The following is a 24,004-nucleotide window of genomic DNA, read 5'->3' on the forward strand; positions in this document are numbered from 1 at the left end:
AAAATATCAAAAGGGTAATTGGAATTTGACTGGTTGTCCATTAGGGATGGAAAATTAGCTTCTAAAAATGAATTGGTGTTTACATCTTTTCCAAGACTAACACGTTAGTGTTGGTGGACTGGCTATTGATTTTGAGTTCCACTCCTCCTTTGCTCTGGCTTATGGCTGCTTAATTTGTGTGTGTGTGTGGGGGGGGGGTAGGATACTGACTTAGGTAGGTTTCTCTTGCTGTGATGAAACAACATGACCAAAAGCAAGTTGGGGAAGAAAGAGTTTCTTTAGCTTTTACTTCAGTAATTACTGTTCATCACTGAAGGAAGTTGAGACAGGAACTCAAGCAGGGCAGGAATCTGGAGGCAGGAGCTGATGCAGAGGCTATGGAGGGGTGATGCTTACTGGTCTGCTCATCATGGCTTGGTTGGCCTGCTTTCTTAAAGAACTAAGAACTATCAGCCCATGGGTGGCACTACTCACAATGGGCTGAGCCCTCCCACATCAATCACTAGTTTCAAAGATGCTCTAGGGGCTTGCTACAGCCTGTTTGGAGGCATTTTCTCAGTTGAGCCTTCTTCTCTCTGATAACTCTAGCTTGTGTCTAGTTGACATAAAACTACAGACAGATAGTAATGATGATAATACATATCTATTTAATTTCACCCCATCAAAGCAAGGTGATACTGTTTCCTAAGCCTGTTCTTCCTAGTGTTTCCCAAAAATAATGCTGCTGAAGTCAAATACCCAGGTCCCTCTCTCCCTCTCCCCTCCATTCCTCCCTCCCTCCCCCTCTCTCTCTCCAGTGCCAGGGATATTCAACCCAGGACTCCATGTATCTAGAAAGACACCCTCCAAATGACCATTCTCAGTCTTAAGACTCATTCTTTTTTTTTTTTTTTTATTTCTCTTTTTCTTGGGGGGGGGGCGGGGTTGTGGTTTTGGTTTTGGTTTTGGATTTTCGAGACAGGGTTTCTCTGTGCTGTCCTAGAACTCACTCTGTAGACCAGGCTGGCCTCGAACTCAGAAATCCGCCTGCCTCTGCCTCCCAAGTGCTGGGATTAAAGTCATGCGCCACCACGCCCAGCTTTTTTATTTCTCTTATTGTTTACCTATAGGATATCAGTTAGCCTGCTGTGCTTTACTTTCCTATGTGTCTGAAGTTGGGCTCCTTTGTCTTTCCTACATTTTAATTTGTGTGTGTGTGTGTGTGTGTGTGTGCGTGTGTGTGTGCGTGTGCACATGTGTACACACACACACACACACACACACACACATATATATATATATATATATATATATATATATATATATATATATTTCCTTCTGCTCTTCAAAAAGGTAACATAGTCTTTAAACACTTCCTGGCTACACATCACATTGTGCTAGGTACAAAACTCACTCATTATAAATGTTGAAATACACAAAATCAAGTGTTCTGCTTTCCCTGTAACTAAATACTTGTAGTTTTTAACAAAATACATGGTTAAAGGAAAGTTTCTCCCTATAGAAGCATTTCAGCTGAGTAAAGAAGGAATCTGATTTTGATATTAGCATTTTATAACCTTTAATAAACCGATATAATCTAATTATGTAGTAAGTACCACTTATAATGTCAGGAAGATGTTGTAATTCATGTACTTCCTGGTTGAGACCCATGACAAACTGGGGAATAGTCTTTCAGAAATGTTAAACCTGAGTGTGATTAAATATCCAGACTTAGCTGTGGCTATACAGTGAATATGTGAAATAAAAATTAAAAACCAAAAGAGCTGACTTGGAGAACACGCTAAGTCTGAAAAACCATAGAAAAAGCTCCTCCCTCCCCAACAGTAAGAGAAAAAAGAGAAGCCAAACAGAATAACCCATAGATTATGAAGACAGTGGTCATGTTTACCATGGGAGTTCTGTCCGAGATACATGGTAAAGTATGTGTATTGGCAAGCAATTTGAAGGGTGAGTAGGGAATGGGGAAGGATACAACAAGCAAGAGTGGTTGAGTGAATAATTATGGAAACTCAGTGATGAATTGTACACAGTCATTTTTTCTTTTCTTTCATATATGTTTAAATCTGTCATTAAGTATCAAAAACAAACAACTAAACAACAAACATAACAAAATGCCATTTTACTTAAGCAGTAACTCAAAGCCTTGAGGTTCTATCAAGTCTGACTTCCACTCTCCTCAGGTTCACACGCTTGCCTCCCTTGTCCTTTGATACTCCAAAGTTTACCTCCATCTTAACATGGTCCTTGGATGTATGCTATCCTCTCTGTCTAGAAATTTCTTTCCCTCGATCTCTAGTATGTGTCTCCTCTGACATTCAAGTGTCATTTACACCCTAGAAGTTCATCAGAACGCTTACTAACATTTGAGATCTTCTTTGTATTTGTTATTGACTGATACTGGAGTGTCGGTTCTGTGGGGTGCTACTGGCTTCTTGCCGTGTCTGCTGCTAAGTTCCTGGGACTTCGTATGATTGGCAGGTGGGGTTGATGCCCAGGAACTGAGTGCACCAACACTTGAAAAGCTGCTGAATCTTTAGAGCATTATTCATATATATAATCAATAATACATGCTACTGTTGCCTAGCAGAGGTATTTAAAATTCAGTTGGCATTCCCATTATTAATGTATTTCAAAGGCTCTGTATGAGAAAATTAGCTCTGTTAGCAAAGCTTCAGAAAAATTTAGAAAATGTCAAAATCTCTCATAGCATTTATATAAAAATATTTGTAGTTTAGATAATTAATGTCATATCTTGTCTACTCTGTTTCTTATATCTAGATAAGTAGAGGTTAGCATTTATGAGGTATGTTTATATGTGATATGAAAATTTGGCAAACAGTTCTTGGTTCGTGTGAATGTCAATGAAATACATATAATTATACCTTCTATGAAGAGGGAACTAGTACTTTATAAACAAATGCATAGAATGTAAAATTTTGAGTCCTCTTATTAAAGAAAGCACCATAAAATGTCACCCTTTTATACACCACTCAACTGTGGCAATGTGTATTCATATGCCTTGTTTAGCAATTTCCCCATTGTATGAACATCAGTTTGTCCTCATACACACCCAGATGGTAGAGGTCCATCCCATGGTGTAGCCCCTTGATTCTGTGAAAAATATGAAACTTGACATGTTGAGCTAGAGAAAACCATATACTGTTTCCAGTCCTCTTTTAAGTATCTGCTCTGTAGAAGATAACAAAATATATCATATAACACAAAGACTAATAACAGTCATTTATCATGGCTGTCAGTTATGCACAGCAAATAGCTGTCCAATGCTAGATGTGATTGGAGGTATAGTAGGGTTTTTTTTTTTTTATACCAACATCTTCACAAGTAGTGTGTTCAGGTGGCACACTGTAACAACTAAAGATGTTACTAACAGCAGGGCTATTTCAGTTTCATTATAGGCTTAAAGAACCGCTATTGTTATAGGGTCTATGATATATATATATATATATATATTCTTTTCCGGCGACTGAGGCACCCTGCCCTGTGGTGTCCTCTCTCTCCCACAGCACAGGGGAGAATTAGGTGCATTTGGCCATGACCAAGGTGGTTCCTCTTACCCTCTGCCATGCCTGTCAGAGAAGCTCTTAGCTTTCCCATTGGAAAGGTGGGCAGTTTCCTTCTCTTTTTTATTGCCTCCTAGTGCTGCACTTCTGGAAACTTATTTCAACCTTGGCCCTTTGCCATGACAAATTAATTGTAGGTAGCTTTGCTTGTTTGTTCATTTCAAACTCTTCTTGTTGCTGTGATAAAATATCCTGATAAAAGCAACTTAAAGGCTCGTGTTTGTTCTGGCTCACAAATCAAGCGTGCAGTTTATCGTGCTGGGGCAGTCATGGCAGCACAACCTAGCGATGCCTGGTTACATTGAACCTGGTCAGTCTCGGGGAGTGATGAATGCTAGTGCTCACCTGCTCTCTGCCCGTCACTTACTGTGTTTGCCCAGCTCAGTGGTCCACACTTCTGCCCAGAGGCTTGTACCAGAGACATCCAGACCCTGCCAAACTCAGTCCGTATCTACCGCAACAAACCACCTCGTGTCAGCCTGACCCCTGACATCACTCTTAAACCACACTTCTATCAGTTGTCCCCACAGGCTCACCGCCATGTCACAGTGCACAACGCATCCAGTCTAACTCCAAAGGGCCGGTAGTCTTAGCAGTTCCTCCATTATGTAAAAGTGTAAGTACATAGGCTAGAGAGATGGCTTAGAAACTAAGACCAGAGATTGCTTCTACAGTAGATCTGAGCTTGGTTTCCTGCACCCACATCAGAAGATCACATCCTCCTGTGACTCCAACTCAAGGGAATTTGATGTTTTAATTTGACTTCTGAAGGTATTGCACTGATACAAACAGACACATCCAGACACTGAAACACACACACACTACACACTACACACACACACACACACACACACACACACACACACCTTTAAATATACAGTTTCTTCTGAGGAGCAAGCAATGTCTTAACTCTGGCCCTGAACAATTAAAAAAGAAAAGTTATATAGTTCCTCTATAGTGTGGTACAGAATAAACATTCCCATTCCAAAAGGAAGGAATGGTTTATGGAGAAGAATCATTAGAGCAGTGGTTTTCAACCTTCCTAATGCTATGAGCCTTTATATACAGCTCCTCATATTGTGGTGAACCCCAGCCATAAATTTATTTTCATTGCTATTTTATAACTGTAATTTTGCTACTGTTATAAATCGTAACATAATAACGGTGTTTTCTGATGGTTTGAAGTGATCTCTGTGAAAGGGTTGTTTGACCATACTGGGGTCACAATCCACAGATTGAGAACAGCATTAGACTAAAGTAAAATCCTCACAATTAAACACGAATCCTGCAGTCCCATGTCAGATTGGATTTGCAAGATCACTTCCCTAGGTGGTTGGTTTTCATTTGGAAGTCCTTGAACTAGACTGTGTTTTCTCCATTCCCATACATTTGGATTGCATGAGTCAGAGTCTGTGGTGGACTGGAGCTTGTCTGTAAGTCTCTTGTATTACAGAGCAGAAGGTTTCTCTTTAGTGGGGCCAGGCTCTATAAGAATTGTATTTCCCGTACCCTCCTTGCTTGCAACTTTAAGCTTTCTTGTGCTCATCTGCTCACCAGACTGCATGTCCCACCCCCCACCCCCCACTGTAGAACTGGGTGAGTGGTGAGGGGCAGCGACATCACGCGTGCACAGCTACGGGACCTCAGATATCCCTGACAAGCTAATCAGTCCTCACTCTTTTTTTTTTTTAATTTTTAAGATTTATTTTATCATATGTGCATGAGTGTTTATGTGTGTTTTTTTTATTTTATTTTTTAAATTTTTTTATTTTTTATTTATTTATTTATTTTTAATTAGGTATTTTCCTCCTTTACATTTTCAATGCTATCCCAAAAGTCCGCCATACCCACCCCCCCAAATCCCCTACCTACCCACTCCCACTTTTTGGCCCTGGAATTCCCCTGTACTGGGGCATATAAAGTTTGCAAGTCCAATGGGCCTCTCTTTGCAGTGATGGCCGACTAGGCCATCTTTTGATACATATGCAACTAGAGTCAAGAGCTCCGGGGTATTGGTTAGTTCATAATGTTGTTCCACGTATAGGGTTGCAGTTCCCTTTAGCTCCTTGGGTAATTTCTCTAGCTCCTCCATTGGGGGCCGTGTGACCCATCCAATAGCTGACTGTGATCATCCACTTCTGTGTTTGCTAGGCCCCGGCATAGTCTCACAAGAGACAGCTATATCTGGGTCCTTTCAGCAAAATCTTGCTAGTGTATGCAATGGTGTCAGCGTTTGGGAGCTGATTATGGGATGGTTCCCTGCATATGGCAATCACTAGATGGTCCATCCTTTCGTCACAGCTCCAAATTTTGTCTCTGTAACTCCTTCAATGGGTGTTTTGTTCCCATTTCTAAGAAGGGGCAAAGTGTCCACACTTTGGTCTTCGTTCTTCTTGAATTTCATGCATTTAGCAAATTGTATCTTATATCTTGGGTATCCTAAGTTTCTGGGCTAATATCCACTTATCATTGAGTACATATTGTGCGAGTTCCTTTGTGTTTGGGTTACCTCACTCAGGATGATGCCCTCCAGGTCCATCCATTTGCCTAGGAATTTCATAAATTCATTTTTTAATAGCTGAGTAGTATTCCATTGTGTAAATGTACCACATTTTCTGTATCCATTCCTCTGTTGAGGGGCATCTGGGTTCTTTCCAGCTTCTGGCTATTATAAATAAGGCTGCTATGAACATAGTGGATCATGTTTCTTTCTTACTAGTTGGATCATCTTCTGGATATATGCCCAGGAGAGGTATTGCAGGATCCTCCGGTAGTACCATGTCCAATTTTCTGAGAAACCACCAGACTGATTTCCAGAGTGGTTGTACAAGCTTGCAATCCCAGCAACAGTGGAGGAGTGTTCCTCTTTCTCCACATCCTCGCCAGCATCTGCTGTCACCTGAATTTTTGATCTTAGCCATTCTGACTGGAGTGAAGTGGAATCTCAGGGTTGTTTTGATTTGCATTTCCCTGATGATTAACATTTTTTCAGGTGTTTCTCAGCCATTCGGTATTCCTCAGGTGAGAATTCTTTGTTTAGCTCTGAGCCCCATTTTTTAATGGGGTTATTTGATTTTCTGGAACCCACCTTCTTGAGTTCTTTATATATATTGGATATTAGTCCTCTATCTGATTTAGGATAGTTAAAGATCCTTTCCCAATCTGTTGGTGGCCTTTTTGTTTTATTGATGGTGTCTTTTGCCTTGCAGAAGCTTTGCAATTTTATTAGGTCCCATTTGTCAATCCTCGATCTTACAGCACAAGCCATTGCTGTTCTATTCAGGAATTTTTCCCCTGTGCCCATATATTCGAGGCTTTTCCCCACTTTCTCCTCTATAAATTTCAGTGTCTCTGGTTTTATGTGGAGCTCCTTGATCCACTTAGATTTGACCTTAGTACAAGGAGATAGGAATGGATCAATTTGCATTCTTCTACATGATAACCACCAGTTGTGCCAGCACCATTTGTTGAAAATGCTGTCTTTTTTTTCCACTGAATGGTTTTAGCTCCCTTGTCGAAGATCAAGTGACCAAAGGTGTGTGGGTTCATTTCTGGGTCTTCAATTCTATTCCATTGGTCTACTTGTCTGTTTTTATACCAGTACCATGGCGTTTTTATCACAATTGCTCTGTAGTACAGCTTTAGGTCAGGCATGGTGATTCCACCAGAGGTACTTTTATCCTTGAGAAGAGTTTTTGCTATCCTAGGTTTTTTGTTATTCCAGATGAATTTGCAGATGGCTCCTTCTAATTCGTTGAAGAATTGAGTTGGAATTTTAATGGGGATTGCATTGAATCTGTAGATTGCTTTTGGCAAGATAGCCATTTTTACAATGTTGATCCTGCCAATCCATGAGCATGGGAGATCTTTCCATCTTCTGAGATCTTCTTTAATTTCTTTCTTCAGAGACTTGAAGTTCTTATCATACAGATCTTTCACTTCCTTAGTTAGAGTCACGCCAAGGTATTTTATACTATTTGTGACTATTGAGAAGGGTGTTGTTTCCCTAATTTCTTTCTCAGCCTGTTTATTCTTTGTGTAGGCCCAGGCTGCCATGCCTACCTAGTATTCTTGAGTCTGAATTCCACTTTTATGCTCAGTCCTCCTGCTGGGTGGAGCATGGCAAGTGCTTTAACTGCTAAGACGATATCTCTTTCAGTTAGTGCATTGAGGGAGTTTCCATTGAAGGTTACAATGGAGGTTTGCTATTTCAGATGTCATTGTTATGTTCTAGTTGCTGGTTAATTGCTGGTCTTTTCTTCCTTTCCTGTACTGTCAGATGGCTGCTGGCTTTCTGTGCTGAACATTGGTGATTCCTACGCCACTCTCCTGTGTCCCCCTGTTTCTTTCCTTGACTTATTCTGCCCAGTGTTGTCACATGTGACACTGTTTATTTTCTTCCTACATGCAATTTACAATTCCTTGTAACATTTTTTTCAGTACTGTGTTAGTTGTCATTGCTTTGCATTTGCCCTAAAATATCCACACTGAACTTGTTAATTTTGCTAGTTATAGCAATCTTGGTTGACAACTATATATGTATATACTTTCAAGACTTGGAATGTCAACACACACACATATAGTTTTTAGTTTTTAGAATTTCTGATGACAAATCTGATATAAGTTAGTTGGGTTTTTTCCTCCTTGTAACTTTTAGTTTTGTATTGTCATATCCCCTCCCCTCCCCTCCCCTCCCCTCACCTCCCCTCCCCTCCCTTCCCCTCTCCTCCCTTCCCCTCTCCTCCCCTCTCAATTATCTTAAGAAGCTGTGGAGAAGTTCTTATTTGGTCGTGTTTATTAGAGTTTTAAAATGTAATTTCCTGTATTTCGGTGTCCATTTTTATTTCCTTTAGCTTTAATAAATTCTAAGAAACCTAAACTTAATTAATAAGCCATTAGATTTTTATCTCGGCCACTTCTGTGGTGTGTGTGTGTGTGTGTGTGTGTGTGTGTGTGTGTGTGTTTATAATACCAGATAGGTGTAACCAAACTTGTCTTAAAAATAAAAGTATAACTCCTTCCATGAGTATTTTGTTCCTAATTCTAAGAAGGGGGAAGTATCCACATTTTGGTCTTCCTTCTTCTTGAGTTTCATGTGTTTTGTAAATTGTATCTTGGGTATTCTAAGTTTCTGGTCTAATATCCACTTATCAGTGAGTGTATATCATGTGAGTTCTTTTGTGATTGGGTTACCTCACTCAGGATGATACCCTCCAGATACATCCATTTGCCTAGGAATTTCATAAATTCATTGTTTTTAATAGCTGAGTCGTAGGAGTTACAGAGACAAAGTTTGGAGCTGAGACGAAAGGATGGACCATCCAGAGACTGCCCCACCCGGGGATCCATCCCATAATCAGCAACCAAATGCAGGAACTATTGCATCCGCCAGCAAGATTTTGCTGAAAGGACCCTGATATAGCTGCCAGTGCCTGGCAAACACAGAAGTGGATGTTCACAGCCAGCTATTCGATGGAACACAGGGCCCTCAATAGAGGAGCTAGAGAAAGTACCCAAGGAGCTGAAGGGGTCTGCAACCCTATAGGAGGAACAGCAATCTGAACTACCCAGTACCCCCAGAGCTCGTGTCTCTAGCTGCATATGTAGCAGAAGATGGCCTAGTCAGCCATCATTGGGAAGAGAGGCCCCTTGGTCTTGCAAACTTTATATGCTCCAGTACATGGGAATGCCAGGGCCAAGAAGTGTGAGTGGGTAGGTAGGGGAGCAGGGTAGGGGGAGGGTTTAGGGTACTTTCAGGATAGCATTTGAAATGTAAATGAAGAAAATACTTAATAAAAAATTGAAAAAAGTATAAATTTCCTTTCAATCAAGAAGTTTGATTGTTATGTAGACAAAGGTGAAAATTCTCAACCTATGACCTGTAGCTATGCAGACTAGAGAAAGCATTGATTGTACTGTTTATTTTTTCTTTCTTTGTGTTTTTTGTCCAGCAATAAAGTGATTTGTTGGCAGAGGTTCATCAGCTCATCAGTACAGTGGGGTGGAATGTAAGGTTTTTACTAGCAGCATTTTGCTCTACTTTTATTCACAGTTCTAGAGCTCAGCTTTCACTATAGCAAATTTAGGTCTGATGATTTCTGTCCTGCCTGCTAAAGGGGTTGTGAAGAGATACCATAGAGCTACATGTACTCTACCTACTCAACATTACAGAAAGGAAGCCTCTATTTAACCATGCTCAGCACGGCTAAGTGTGGTACTTACATATGAGTATGGTCTTACCACTTTTATTTATGGCAGATTGGAAAGCATCCACCATTTTAGAATCTGTAGCAGGCATATGAAGTTAATGGTCCCAAATGAAATTCAGTCTTCCTTCTCCTGTATGTCATAGACCCTCCCTCCTTCATGGAGTTCTCAGCAATTTGGTTTTACATACCTCCCCCCAATGTAGTTCTTGAGGGTAGCAATTTTTTTTAGATGAAGGCATGATACTTTTTGGGGTTCCCAGAGACAATAAAATATAAGGATCTTTGACTTGTAGAGCTAGATGTTCAGACAAGACCTGTGCCGGATAGATTTATGTCAACCCAGTACAAACTAAAGTCCTCTAAGACAGGGGAACCTCAATTAGGAAAATGCCTCTACCAGAACAAAGCAGTAGGCAAACCTGTAAGGCACTTGCTTAGTGGCTGATGGGGCCCAGCCCACTGAGGGTGGTTCTAACCCTGGCTGGTGGTCCTGGGCTCTATAAGAGAGCAGGCTGAGCAAGCCAGGGGAAGCAAGCAGCACTGCTTCATGGCCTCGGCATCAGCTCCTGCTTCCAGCTTCCTGCCCTGTTTGAATTGCTGTCCAGGCTTTCTTTGATGGTGAACTGTGATGGGAAGTGTAAACTAATAAACCCTTTCCTCCCAACTTGCTCATGGTCATGGTGTCTCATCACAACCATGGTCACCCTAACAAGGATACGACCTTCGTCAGCATAGCTCTCTGACACTGTGCCTGAGTTATCTGTTGGAGAAAGAGAGATCTGTTCAGATCTAAGTCCCTGTCGATTTAGGCTGTCCTTTGGCGTGGTGCTGAGACCTATCCTAGTGGTGCTTTGGGGCTCTTTTCCTATTCCTTTGACTCCTGGACCTGCTGCACTACTCTGTGTGAGCTTAATGCTTGGGCATGATTTTTCTTGCCCTTTATTCTCCCATTCACAGCTTTCTGACTTTCTTCAATTCTGTCATGACAGCTAAACTTCAGCACCTTCTCACAATTGCCTGTCTTGAGTAGTAGCAGGTGATCGATCAGTGGTGCTTCTGATCTACCATCTTGAGCACAGAAGTGTGCTAGAGCCTTACCATCCAATTTGTTTCCTTCAGCTTTTGTCGTGACTAATGGGTTAGACACTGGTTGGCATTCTGTTTGCATCACTGGAGAAGGAGATAGGTCAGGAAAAATTAGTGTACCAGTCTTACTGATCTTTGACATATTTTTTGTTTGAGAAGGACCTAGTGGTACATATGTATCAGTATGATCTTGCCACTTTTATTGATAGTAGATTGGGGTGGCTGTCACCAGGATGACACGCAGTGAACTCACGGTTTGTCTGTCTTCCTTTCCACCCTTCGTGAGGGCAGGGGCATCAGCAGTGTTACATATTGCCATAGTATAGAGAACAGGTACCATGCTGGCCTATATTTTGATTTACAATTGAACTCCATATTAATTATCTTTCATACTCAGCCATTTATACATAATGGCTGTAAGCATACTAATGTGTGATCTTTAGTATTTGATAAACGTGAACTCACCAGATACCTGGTGAGGCAGGAGCAAATTCTAGATACACTGCCACGTTTTCTTGCTCATCAGGTGCAAAGTTATTTTGAGCAGCGTACTGTAATGATGTTGTACTTAACTGTGAATGGAGGAAGAGCTGCTCACTTAATGGTCTTTTAATGGAAGGATTGAAACTCATCCATTCCCCTATTGCTTTGTAATCTCATGATCTAAGTTTCTTGGCTGTCTTTGGTAATCCTGAAGTAATTATGTAGTGTTGGCATGCTTTTAAGTCTGTCCTTGGGAATCAGGCTGTTCTGTGTTCATCATTTTCCTCAGTCCTCCAGTTTGCTTTCTTCTGTTTTTAACATCTCCAGCCCAATTCTAATGCTTGTAACCACTAATCTTTCTCAGCATCTTTTCGGTTAAAAGAAGTTACAGTTAAAAAGTGTGGCGTTGGGTTTTACTCAATGATACAAGTGAAAGTAGATGTAGATGTATTGTTTTCTGTACAGCTTTGTAAGTGGCAAGTCCCTTTACCAGAGTTAAAATGTGGCCCATCAAAATGTAGGATTTCGTTATTCAAACAACAGGCAGGACTTCTTTTCTGCTCACTTCTTAGCCCCTGTTTTGTTTGTTTGTTTGTTTGTTTGTTTTTTGGTTATTTGCATACTTTTGTTAAATTTGACCACATATTTCCATGCTCACTTTTACTCTAGAGAATTTTGCCTTTGGTTTTCAAAGTCATTTACCTGTTTTAATCACCAAGGCATTTGCAAAAGAGATTTTAGAGATTATTTGTTTTGGAATATGGCAACACCACAAATGTATGAATATTTTCATAGTATTTATCGATAAGAATAGACTTCACCACTGTGTTAATTACAAGATTTTTACATTTTATTTACATGATACACTAAGAACAGCTTTTCATTGTGATAGTACTACCTAACTAGTGTGGTCTTTTGTTTTCAAATTTATACTCTTATTTCCCCTTTAAAAACAAAATCACAGAAAGGCAGACAAAATGTACAGACATTCTAGGAGAAGTATCTGTTTTCCGACTTGAGCTTCTTTATCTGTAACAGTGCCGTGCTGGGATGCTCATCTCTAGGGTACTTTCCCACTCTAACTGTCTCTGTTAGTGCCACTCTGAAATGAAGAAGCAGAAACAGGCTGTTCAGATTGAAATGGTGAGTTACTACTAAAACTGATGCCTGCCTTTCTAATTAGCATGCTGGCAGATATTCGCACACAGCTCTCTTGCCTGTCATTCTATCCTTGTTGAAATAAAACAGTTTTTAAGAATTATGTTACAGTTGTAAGTAAGTAATTATTTTAAATTTTCAAGTATATTTCTGCATATCAAAGAGTTCTCATTGTATTTCTGTAGATTCTTAATATTTACCAAGGGAAGAAAGGTCACATAGGCAGCAGTTTCCCCAGTAACAGATCTGAATATGACAATGGATCTGAGGCAGGGGCATGGCTCATTTAGTGAAGTGCTTGCTATGTAGACAAGGAAGGCCTGAAATTGAGCCCAGAAGTTACCTTTTAGAAAATGATTTTGGAAATCAATAAGGTTTATAAATCAAAAGTAAATAAATTTCAGTTTTCATTACAGCTATATAGTATAGCTGTATATATATATATATATATATATATATATATATATATATATATATTCCTTAGTGTATATGTGCCCTATTTTCTTTAGCCATTCATCGTTCAAGGACATTTTCCGCTTCATAGCTATTGTGACTAAGGTGACAATGAACATGGCTGAACGAGTATCTGGCTCAAATCGTCTGGGTGTATGCTGAGGGGTGGCATAGCTGGAACGTGGTAGATTTACTTTTAGCTTTGGGGGCCTCTTCTGTCTTCTGGAGTGACTGCTCCATCTGCATGCCCACCTACAGTGAATCAGGCCCCTCTTTTCATCCACCTCAGCAGCATTTGTGGGCAGCTGTTGTTATCTTGGCCTTTCTTACTGAGGTGAGCTGGACTCTCAGTTGTTCTCATTTGCATTTTCCTAATTGCTAAGGATGATGACCATGTTTGAGGGATTTCTTAGACATTTTTACTTCACTTCTGAGAACTCTGTTTAGATCTCTGGCCTAGCTATAACTGGGTGCTGTGCTTCCTTGACTTGGGTTTTTGAGTTCTTTGTGTAATTTGGATACTGATCCTTTGTCTGTGTGTAGCTAGCAGAGATTCTCTTCCAGTCTGTGATTTCTTCACACAATAGTTTCCCTAGCTGTACAGAAGCCTTCTTGCTTTTGAGGCCCCGCTTACCAACTACTGGCCTTAACTCCTCTGTAATGTGGTCTTGTTCAGGAAGGTTTTTTCTACACTATTATCTTGTAAGTTACTGCTTGTTTTCATCCAGCAATTTTAGTGTTTCAAGTTTCAAAGTGAGTCTTGATTTACTTGAATCTTATTTTTGCACAAGGAGATAGATATGGGTCTAGTTTCATTTTTTTGCACTTGGACATTCAGTTTCTTTAGCACCATTTGTTGAAGATGCTGTCATTTTTCCAGTGTATATTTTTTATGTCAGATACACTCATATTTGGCCTTTCTGCTGTATTCCATTGCTTTACGTGTCTATTTTTGTGCCAGCATCCTCTTATTTGTATTACTATAGCTCTATAGTAATACATCTTGAAGTCTAGACTATCCTGTATGATCCACCCAGCATTGCTTTGGCTGTCAGGTGTTGTCAGAATGAGCTCTCCGGTTTCTGTTGAGAACTCTGTGGGTATTTTGATTGGGATTACATTAAATCTGTCAATTGATCTCAGTAGGTTGATCATTTTCACAGTAGTAACCCTACCAACCCATTAACATGGAGGGCTTTCTATTTTCTAGTGTCGGTCTCAGCCTTTCTCCAGAGACCTGAAGATTTCCTTGGAGAAGTTTCTCACCTCCTTGATTATGTTTATCATGATATTTTATTGTCTTTTTGCTATTGCAGATCACGGTGTGCCGGTGAAGTCTCTCTCAGTGTGTTTGTTGTTGCTGTATAAAGGCTTGATGCCCCAGCACAGGGGATGCCAGGGTGGTGAGGCAGAGTGGGTGGGTGGAGCATCACCCTCATAGAAGCAGGGGAAGGGGTGGGTTGGGGAGTTTCCAGAAGAGAAACTGGGAAGGGGGATAACATTTGAAATGTAAATAAATAAAATAACCAATAAGAAATATATTTTTTAAAGACTTTACAGTTTTCCACGTTAATTTTAAACACTGCCACTTTGCTGAAATTGTTGATTATTTCTAGAAGTTTACTGAAAGAAGTTTTGGGATCTCATATCATGTAATCTAAAGATAGGGCTATTTTGCTTTCTCCTTTTTTATTTGTATCCCTTTACTTTCCTCCTTTTGCCTTATTGCTCTGGGTAATGGTTCCAGAACTGCATTAAAAAGGAGTGGGATAGTGGGCAGGCCTATCTTGTTCCTGACTTTAGTGGAATGGCCTGGAGTTTTTCCAGTTATGATAGCATTGTCTGTGGGTTTGTCATGTACAGCCTTTGTCATGCTGATGTGTGTTCCCCTGGTCCTTCTCTGTCTTGGACTTTTATCATACAGCTATGTTGGCTTTTGTCAAGAACCTTTCTGCATCTATTGAGATAATTTATATGATTTTTCTTTTAAGTTCATTTATATTATTTATTATGTTTATTGGCCTAAGTATGTTGAACGAACCCTGCATTTCTGAATAAACCCAACTTGATCATGATGGCTGGTCTTCTTTATATGTTCTTGAATCTGGCTTGCTAGTATTTTATTGAAGATCTTTGCATCTATGTTTATCAGGGCTATCCATGTTTAGTTTTTATTTTTGTTGTTGCTTTGACTTAACCTGGTTTGGGTAGTAAAGTGATGGTGGCTTTGTAAGAGTTTGGAAGTGTTTCTTCTTCTTCTTCTTCTTCTTCTTCTTCTTCTTCTTCTTCTTCTTCTTCTTCTTCTTCTTCTTCTTCTTCTTTCTCTCTCTCTCTCTCTCTCTCTCTCTCTCTCTCTCTCTCTCTCTCTCTCTCCCTCTTTCCTTCTTCCTTTTTTTCCTTCATAGTTAAAGAAAGATCAGTTGTTGATCTTTGAAACTCTGGTAGATTTCTGCTATGAGTCTATCAGGGCCTGTACTTTTTGTTAAAAGGCTTTTTTGTTGCAAGGCTTTCCCCTTGCAAACCCCCAATCCCCGTTTCAATATTCTTTGTTTTGGACATGTTCTGGTTCTTGATTTAACTTGTTAGTTTGGATGAATCAAGACATTCATCAATTTCTTTTAGATTCCCCAACATAATAGAATCACAGCTTTTAAAGTACTTATGTATTTCTTTCATATTTCTGTTCGTTTATGATTCTGTTTATTTGGGTCCTCTCTTTCTTTTGACTAGTTGGGTCAAGGGTCTATCAATCTTGTTTATCTTCTCAAAAAAAAAAAAACAGCTCTTAGATACATTGATATTTTGTATTATTTTATTTCTATTTCATTAATATCTACTTTGATTTTTATTATTTCTTGTTGTCAACTAAGTTTCAATTTGGTTTGTTCTTTTTCCAAATTTTTGAGTTACATCATTAAGTTGCTTATTTGTATTCTTTATGATTTTTTAATGTTGACACTTAGAGCCATCAATTTCCTTTTCAGAACTGCTTTTTAATGTGTCTCAAAGGTTTTATTGTGTTGTGTTTTCATTTTGTAATATGAATATTTTAATTTCTTTCTTGATTTCTTCTTTGACCCATTCATCATTCCTTCCAGTAATGACTTGTTTAATCTCCATGAGTTTATACATTTATATACACTTATTAGAGATTTTTTTTTTTGGCTACTGATTTTAAGTTTTATTGCATAATGGTCAAATAGAATATATTGGATTCATTCTCTCTCTCTCTCTCTCTCTCTCTCTCTCTCCCTCTCTCTCTCTCTCTCTCTCTCTCTCTCTCTCTCTCTCTCTCTCTCTCTTTCTCTGTGTGTGTGTGTTCCAGCATGTAGTCTGCTTTAGAGAAGCTTCTATGTGCATCTGCACATAGATGACAAAAGTGGACTCAGAAGCTTGTACTTATACGTACATTTGTGTACACATAACAATAATAATAAAAAAGGAGCTACCACTGTGAGGCTAGAAGAGGCATGGGATGTGTCTTACATAGGGTTTCTCTTGCTGTAATGAAACATCATGCCCAAAAGCCGGCTGGAAAGGAAGGGGTTTATTTGACTTAAAATAAAATTTCCCATCACAGTTTATTATCAAAGGAAGTCAGGACAGGAACTCAAACAGGGCAGGAACCTGGAGGCAGGAGCTGATGCAGAGGCCATGGAGGGGCACTGCTTACTGGCTTGCTCCTCCTGGCTTGTTCAGCCTGCTTTCTTACAGAACCCAACTGGTCGCTTGCCTGTCAACCACTAATTAAGAAACTGTCCTACAGCTGGATTCTGTCGAGATGTTTTTTCTCAATTAAGGTTCCCTCCCTTCAGATAACTATGGCTGTGTGTCAAGTTGACATAAGACTAGCCAGCAAGGAGGGGTTTGAGGAAGAGCAGGTATGAGGGGCTGGCTAAAGGGGGAAGGGAAGTGATGCAATTAATTCTATTTCAATTCAAACTACATTTACAGGGTAATCAAATTCCATATATATCAAAAGAAAAAATAGGACCAAGCTCTTATGTGACATTCTCTCTCCTTCTTCTCTTTGCTCCAACATTGGTTTCTAGGTGTAAAAAAGTCACAGAATAAGGATAACAGCTTGTTTTTTTGGCTAAGTATGTGCCTCTTCTATGTGGATACAGAGAAGGTCTATTTGTACTGGGCAGTTAGGTTAGCTCTGCAACCTTCAGAGTTGACGTTAAAACCCTTTCCTACTCTGCTCCTGGGAAGCTGTGTGTGGGCAGTCTCCTCAGCAGCTCAAGATTGCATCTGTTGAGCCAGTGCAACATTTATGTTGCTATGATTTATCATCCCCTGGGGGAGATACAGTAAGGTATTTTAGGAGGGAATCCAAAGTTGATTGTGGTTCAATATGAATTTACATCTCATTTTGTAAAGTTCAGCTAAATTACCAGATAGAATGTGACTGTTCCCTAAGTGAAATGTCTTAAGCAGGCTAAGACAGACCCGTTTTTGTCTTATGTGGTATGCCTGCTTTCTTCTTATTGGTAAAGTGTTTATTTTGTTACTGTGCTGAGAGCAAAATATATTTTGTTCACTTTTTCTGTAAGCAATTCTCTTCAAGCATTTCTTTACCCAGCAGCAGATCATTATCACCCTCTTTTTTTTTGAAGTGGTTGAAAGTATCTTAATGAGAATGAAGACTGAAGTGTGGACACTATGCCCCTCCTTAGATTTGGGAACAAAACACCCATGGAAGGAGTTACAGAGACAAAGTTTGGAGCTGAGATGAAAGGATGGACCATGTAGAGACTGCCATATCCAGGGATCCACCCCATAATCAGCATCCAAACGCTGACACCATTGCATACACTAGCAAGATTTTATTGAAAGGACCCAGATGTAGCTGTCTCTTGTGAGACTATGCCGGGGCCTAGCAAACACAGAAGTGGATGCTCACAGTCAGCTAATGGATGGATCATAGGGCTCCCAATGGAGGAGCTAGAGAAAGTAGCCAAGGAGCTAAAGGGATCTGCAACCCTATAGGTGGAACAACATTATGAACTAACCAGTACCCCGGAGCTCTTGACTCTAGCTGCATATATATCAAAAGATGGCCTAGTCGGCCATCACTGGAAAGAGAGGCCCATTGGACTTGCAAACTTTATATGCCCCAGTACAGGGGAACACCAGGGCCAAAAAGGGGGAGTGGGTGGGCAGGGGAGTGGGGGTGGGTGGATATGGGGGACTTTTGGTATAGCATTGGAAATGTAAATGAGTTAAATACCTAATAAAAAATGGAAAAAAAAAAAAAAAAAAAAGAAAGTATCTTAATGATCACCCAAGCTGGCGTCCTATCTTTTACAGATGAAAGAACTAAAGTCTACACAACTCAATTGTCTGACCTCTGGCCATGCAGCTAATTTATTACAAAATTATTATGATGTAGATACACTGTTTTTCCAAATGAAAATTCTTGCTGGTAAATAGATGCCTGGGTTCAGTTCTTATGCCCTAAGTTCATATGCTTAGTTTTTTCTAGAGTTCTTTTTCAGTTCTTTTTTAAAAATTAAAATTAACATATTAGAATTAAAAACCCACAAGCCTCAATATAATAGGTTGCACTTAAAATATAGCTTCGTATGCAGCTAGAATTCTCACATTTGGTTTCTTATTTGATGATTTTGATCTTTGCATTTAAACATGGAATTTACTGACCTAGTTTCAAAAATATGTTCAAAAGCTACAGATATTTTTGAGAAACTATTTAAGTATTTTCATCTGTTCTTGTAGATGGTTTATTGGTATTTAAGTGATTGTCCTACATAACCTTCCTGTCTAGGTATTTGATGGAATGGCACTGATTTCAAACAAGACCTGCCTGATGGCAAATTATTGGGAGCTGAAATGCTCTTCATTAGCACAAAGCTGGGAAATTTGTGCCTAAGATTTCCATGGTTACTAGGGCCCTTACTTTCTAATATAAAAGATTCTCAAGGATCATGTGAAGAATGTATACTGTCTGAATGAAAGCAGATAGGAAGAAGTGAGAGAGAGACAGAGAGACAGAGAAAGAGCAGACAGACAGACTGACAGACAGACAGACAGACACACACACACATACACACACACACACACACACACACACACACACACACACGGAATGAATATCATTATAATGAACCTGAAATGAACAAGGGACATAATTCTTATCTGTTTTATATAAATAATTGACTTATTGTGACTCTTAAGTGGGCTCTGTCTTATATTCCTATTTGTCACAGATCACATACTGAAAAAACTCTTTAGTTCTTGGTGTCATGAGTTTTTGCTAGTAGAACCCTGCCAAAGCTTGGAGGATAGTACTGTGGTGTCCCAGGTCTCACTCAGCGGCAGCATGACCTTGACAAATGATATGAACTTTTAACTCTCAAGTGTTCTTATATGTAGATCTGAGGTCACACTGCCCATTTTAGACCAGTATGCATGTTCCATGCATCTAGTTCTGACCATACATAGGCTCTCAGTACTGCTCAGCTTATCTGCTGCAACACACCTGTCCCCCGATGCTCCATTTTCTGCTTTCTTCTTCTCACTAGCCTAGCTCCACTTGAGGGCTCTGACCCTCAAGGAAGATGTAAGCAGTTGGCAGGAGCTAGGGCCAAGAGTCACCTTGGTTGGGCATCTCTTTGGATTGCTCCGGTCTCTCAGAGACAGTGTTCTTCATGTTCTCTGATGCCTTGGAGAACCTGAACTTGAGCTGCAGATCTTCTCCTGGGGATCCAGAAAGCAGATTTATGGCAACTACAGTTTTGCCCTTTCAAAAACTTTTCTTTAAAGTACATAATAGTTTTGTAACTTTAAGTGCTACATGTCTAAATATATTTTACAAACTACTTCAAATTAGATCAGTAAATTGTAACATTCTCAAACTTCAGCTCTTCAAATGTCTGTAGATTTTAAAAAATAAAAAATTATTTTGACAATTAAAATGTTTACTTTTACAATTTTCCATTCAATATATTTTGATTATATTCTTTCTGCCAACTCTTCCAAGATCCTCTTACTCCCTGCTTACCCAACTTCATGTTAATTCTATCTCTTTAAAACAAAAACAGAAATAACAAAACAAACAAAACACACATACATACACACCTGAAGACAAAAAACCCCACAGAGTCCATTTTGTGCTGGTCAGCTACTCCTGAAATGAAGCCGTCCTGGAATGTGACTGATACATACCCACTGTCACTCTATGGAAGAAAACAGAAATTGTGAGATTTGCGGGTAAATGGATGGAGCAAGTAATAAGTTATGCCGAGAGAGAGAGCTCAGACCCAGAAAGATATACATTTTCTCTTCTCTGTGGATTTTGTTTTTAAGCTTTAGATATTTGTATTTCACTTAGAATACCCACCCACAGAGGTTAGACCTTTTCCAAAGAAGGGGGGACAGAGTATAGTTTTTTAGAGAGATAAAGAGGAAACTAAACAGGAAGATTAATGGGATGGGGATGGGGGCAGAATACAGGAGACGATAGAGAAGGGATGCCTAACACTACAGGTGATTCTTTAAAACTGAAAAGAGCTTGACTTTTAAAGAAGGTTTATAATATTTTAGGCCTCTTTGGTCACAATTCTATACTTCATTAACATCTACTTCTTGGTTATGAATATCTGCACATATAAGCAGTTGGCTTAAATTGTGCCTTAAGAGAACTTAGATATTTCTATAATTCACCGATAACTGTGACTTTATGGGGATGCTATTATTTTTATATTTGAATCTTCTTGTTTTACCCATATTGTAGATTTATTTAGGTCTCTGTAGGATGTTGCTTTAAATAGTATTTGAGTAAATGGGCTCAGAATGAGCAAAGAGATCCCATGAGTCAGGTTTTAGATAACAAGTGCACTGTGAATTGAAACTGTCTCCAAGTTGTCAGAGCCAACTTGCTCTAGAACTCCGCTAAGAGGGCTGCTTAGGAGATGAAAGATGTCTAGGGTAAAGTCTCTGCCTTCTCAGGGCAGCATCTGCTCTTGCTCTGTCAGGTTTACAGTGTCTTTATAGAGATTTACCCAGGTAACCACCCCTCCTTCCATTTCTGTAGAAGGCAAAAAGTTTGAAAATGGATCAGAGAACTTTATTTGGGGAAAACGAAATGGCTTGTGGAGAACGCACTCTGTGTTGTAACTCGAGCAGTGCATTCTTACAATCAGCTACAAGGTTGAAGGTTACATCTCCTGTGTCATTGGTTTGTGCTAGTCAGGAGGCCAGCAATGGAAAGAAGAACTTTCTCATCCTTCAGGGTTTCTAAGGAATTTATATTTCAGTAATTTCTCCTTTGTAATTCTTCGTACAACCAAAATAAAATGTTGCATAAGCTTATAAATAAGCCACGGGGAAGAACAAAAGCCATGAGTGCTCAGACATAGAAAATGACTATGTTCCACTTTAGATTTCTCTAGTATGTTCAAGTGCCCTTACTCGGAGCAGGTTTCCATTTTAGTTGTATAATTTAATTGCGAGTGACAGACGATTTGAATCAGAGTTATTTAGTACCTGTTGATTAAGCACTGGTCAGCTATGAGGGGAGAGTCTGGGTATGGAGAGGGAGCAGAGGCATGTCTGCCAGTGTTCTCTTCTGTTAAGGGACATACTATGGGATTGGGAATATGTCTATAGGCATATGACCCTGAACATACCTTATCTCATCTGATATTGGGAAGATAGTTATATAAAAATGATAATTCAATGCTGAAAGCTGTTTTACATATTAGAAATATGGAAAAAAATTCTGTGAACTTCCTCATTTGTAAAATTTGCCTAAGGGAGCTGATGTCAGGTTAAATGCATCTTCTATACAAGTTTTCTAGTCCATTTTCTGTTGCAAAAGCAAAATCCCTGAGGCTGAATAATTTATAAGGTCATGGTCATTTAGTCCATAGTTTGGTAGGCTGGAATTTCAAGATCATCAGGTTCTATCTATTTGGCTCCTGGTAGGGGTCCCTTGTACATCACAATAGGGTGGGCAGCATTATGGTAGGAACCTGTGGGTTAGAAGGTGTCCTGAGTCCACTCCACCTCAGGGCTAGGGCCACTGGTGGAGACAGGACGTGGGTGTTTTGACTGCATTTCCCCACCACCAGCACTGGACAGCTGTCGGGCTATGGGAAGCCGCTGGATCCCGCTCCAGGGGTGGGGAGCACAGTCTGAGGCCCCTGGGGACCGCTAGAGTCAGTTCAGGGATCGCTGGACCTGCAGAGAGGCTGGGACCATCTGGTTCTCAGACTCTTGGGTACCCAGACGCCGCTGGGAGCCTTAGAAGAGCTGAAAACAGAGTGGGCGCTCACAGGCTGGATCTAGCCCAAGGTGGAAGGGGAAAAGAGGTGAGCTCCGGCAGGGTCCCGAGGGGAGGAGAGCCCTTGGCTTGCTTGGCAGGTGGCTTGGCTTGGTGGGGCCATGGCTGGGAGTGCTGAGAGGCCTTCTGCAGGAGACTAGACGGGGCTCTTTAGACGAAGGCCTGCTCCATTGCTCCCCACGGCAGATCCTGATGGAAAGAGACAGTCCATGGTTTTAAGGCGTTTACTGTCACGGTGGAGAGTTGTGATGGGTAAACCATACCCCCTTTCTCAGGGCAGGCCTGAGGTTACATACCTTTTGCAGGGAGGAATGTCTGGGAATGAGAGCTTAATTGGCTAAGACCTTCAGGCCTTTAGGTACTTCATTAAGATGGAGATCTGTTTTGAGGCTATGTGATCTGTGGTCACCTGTGGAGGGGCTTGGACGTTGCCCTTACGTGACTGATGGCCATAGAATTATGGAGTGCTGCTGCCTCGTGTCAAGGGCCTGGTGTCCAGGAGTGTGGCAAAATGTCTACTGTTCTTTGCAGGGTCACCTGTGGGGTCACTGGGGTTAAGCCTAGCTCAACCAGAAACCAGTCTTTCATGGTCCCACAGGAACTCATGCAAAAGTATCAGCTCATGGTGAGACAGGAAGCTAGATAGCTTGATTCAGGGGCTAGATTTGCTCTTTTGTAATAGCTCTAAGAACTAACCCATTCTATTAGACCAGTATTAATATCCTTTAGTGGTAGTTACATTTGTCTTTCACTAAGTTCTGTTGGTTGTGTGATTTTTTTTTTTTTTTAGCAGGGTTGGGGCAGGTCATGAATATATGAACAATATCTTAATTTCCCTGCTTTAAGTTCTATTGGTTATGTAACTTTTGTGGTGGCATGGGCAGGGGTGGGTGGGGGAGTGGACAGATGTTTACTCACCCCAGAAGGCACCAATGGCATACTAAAGAAACTTCTTTTCTACTTAAATTGAGTTTGATGAGCCAGTAAGTATAGTGCATATACTTATAGGAGCATGAGTGAGAGGTTACTTAATTGCAGCGTGGACAACTCACAGAAAAGCCCACCCCAGCATGGGTGAGGAGTCTTAAAGTTGTATCCCTGGTGCTTTTTGTATGACATTCAGACAACTTAGCTGTTTGGCATCTCTTCTTTCTGGCAGTTGTCACCTTGAAGAAGGGCCATGTGAATCTTGTAAGTTTCAGACACTTCCTATGACATGTCATTGTGTACTTTCTTTTGCTTTTCATTCATTTGCTGAGTCTTAATGAATTTTCCTTCTTTCTCTAGGTTGTACTTTTTTTTTTAAAGAAAGTAACTATACATAACTATACTACAGTGTCTCTTAAAAAATCGCTATTTCTCAACATTGCCATACTGAGGACTGAACTTTTGGTGTGGAAACCTTTGGAGAAAGTGCTATGAATGAGAAAAAATAACGGGTCAGATTCTTCCAGGGACACTTTCTAGTAAAAATCAGATCAAACCCCTTCATGTGCAGCTGCTGGCACTTGATGACTGCTAGAGAACAGACAGTCAGTTTCTCTAAGAATGTGGCCCCTGATAGATCAATGACACTCCAGTGGATGGCCCCACACTCATGAGTTAGGGGCAACAATGATCAGAATCAGTGCACTATAAAAAAAAAAAAAGACACAAATTTGAGAGGGAAAGTTTAGGGGTATATCTTGGAGGGGTAGGTGGAGGTCAAATATGTTTAAAATACTTTT

General features: G+C 40.2%; 1 protein-coding gene across 3 annotated transcripts in view; it reads left to right on the plus strand.

The window, feature by feature from the left end:
• Nubpl (nucleotide binding protein-like) overlaps positions 1-24,004 on the plus strand; it is a 213,225-nt gene that overhangs the window by 146,011 nt on the left and 43,210 nt on the right. The window contains exon 1 of one of the 3 annotated variants that reach the window (XM_006516362.3): positions 21,934-22,305. The exons of the other annotated variants lie outside the window; for them this stretch is intronic. The gene's annotated coding sequence lies outside the window, so the exon portion shown is untranslated. Of the gene's footprint in view, positions 1-21,933; positions 22,306-24,004 lie in introns of those variants that run through there. 3 annotated transcript variants of the gene reach the window in all.

This window comes from Mus musculus, chromosome 12, assembly GCF_000001635.26.
Source record: "Mus musculus strain C57BL/6J chromosome 12, GRCm38.p6 C57BL/6J".
Classification (NCBI taxonomy): domain Eukaryota; kingdom Metazoa; phylum Chordata; class Mammalia; order Rodentia; family Muridae; genus Mus; species Mus musculus.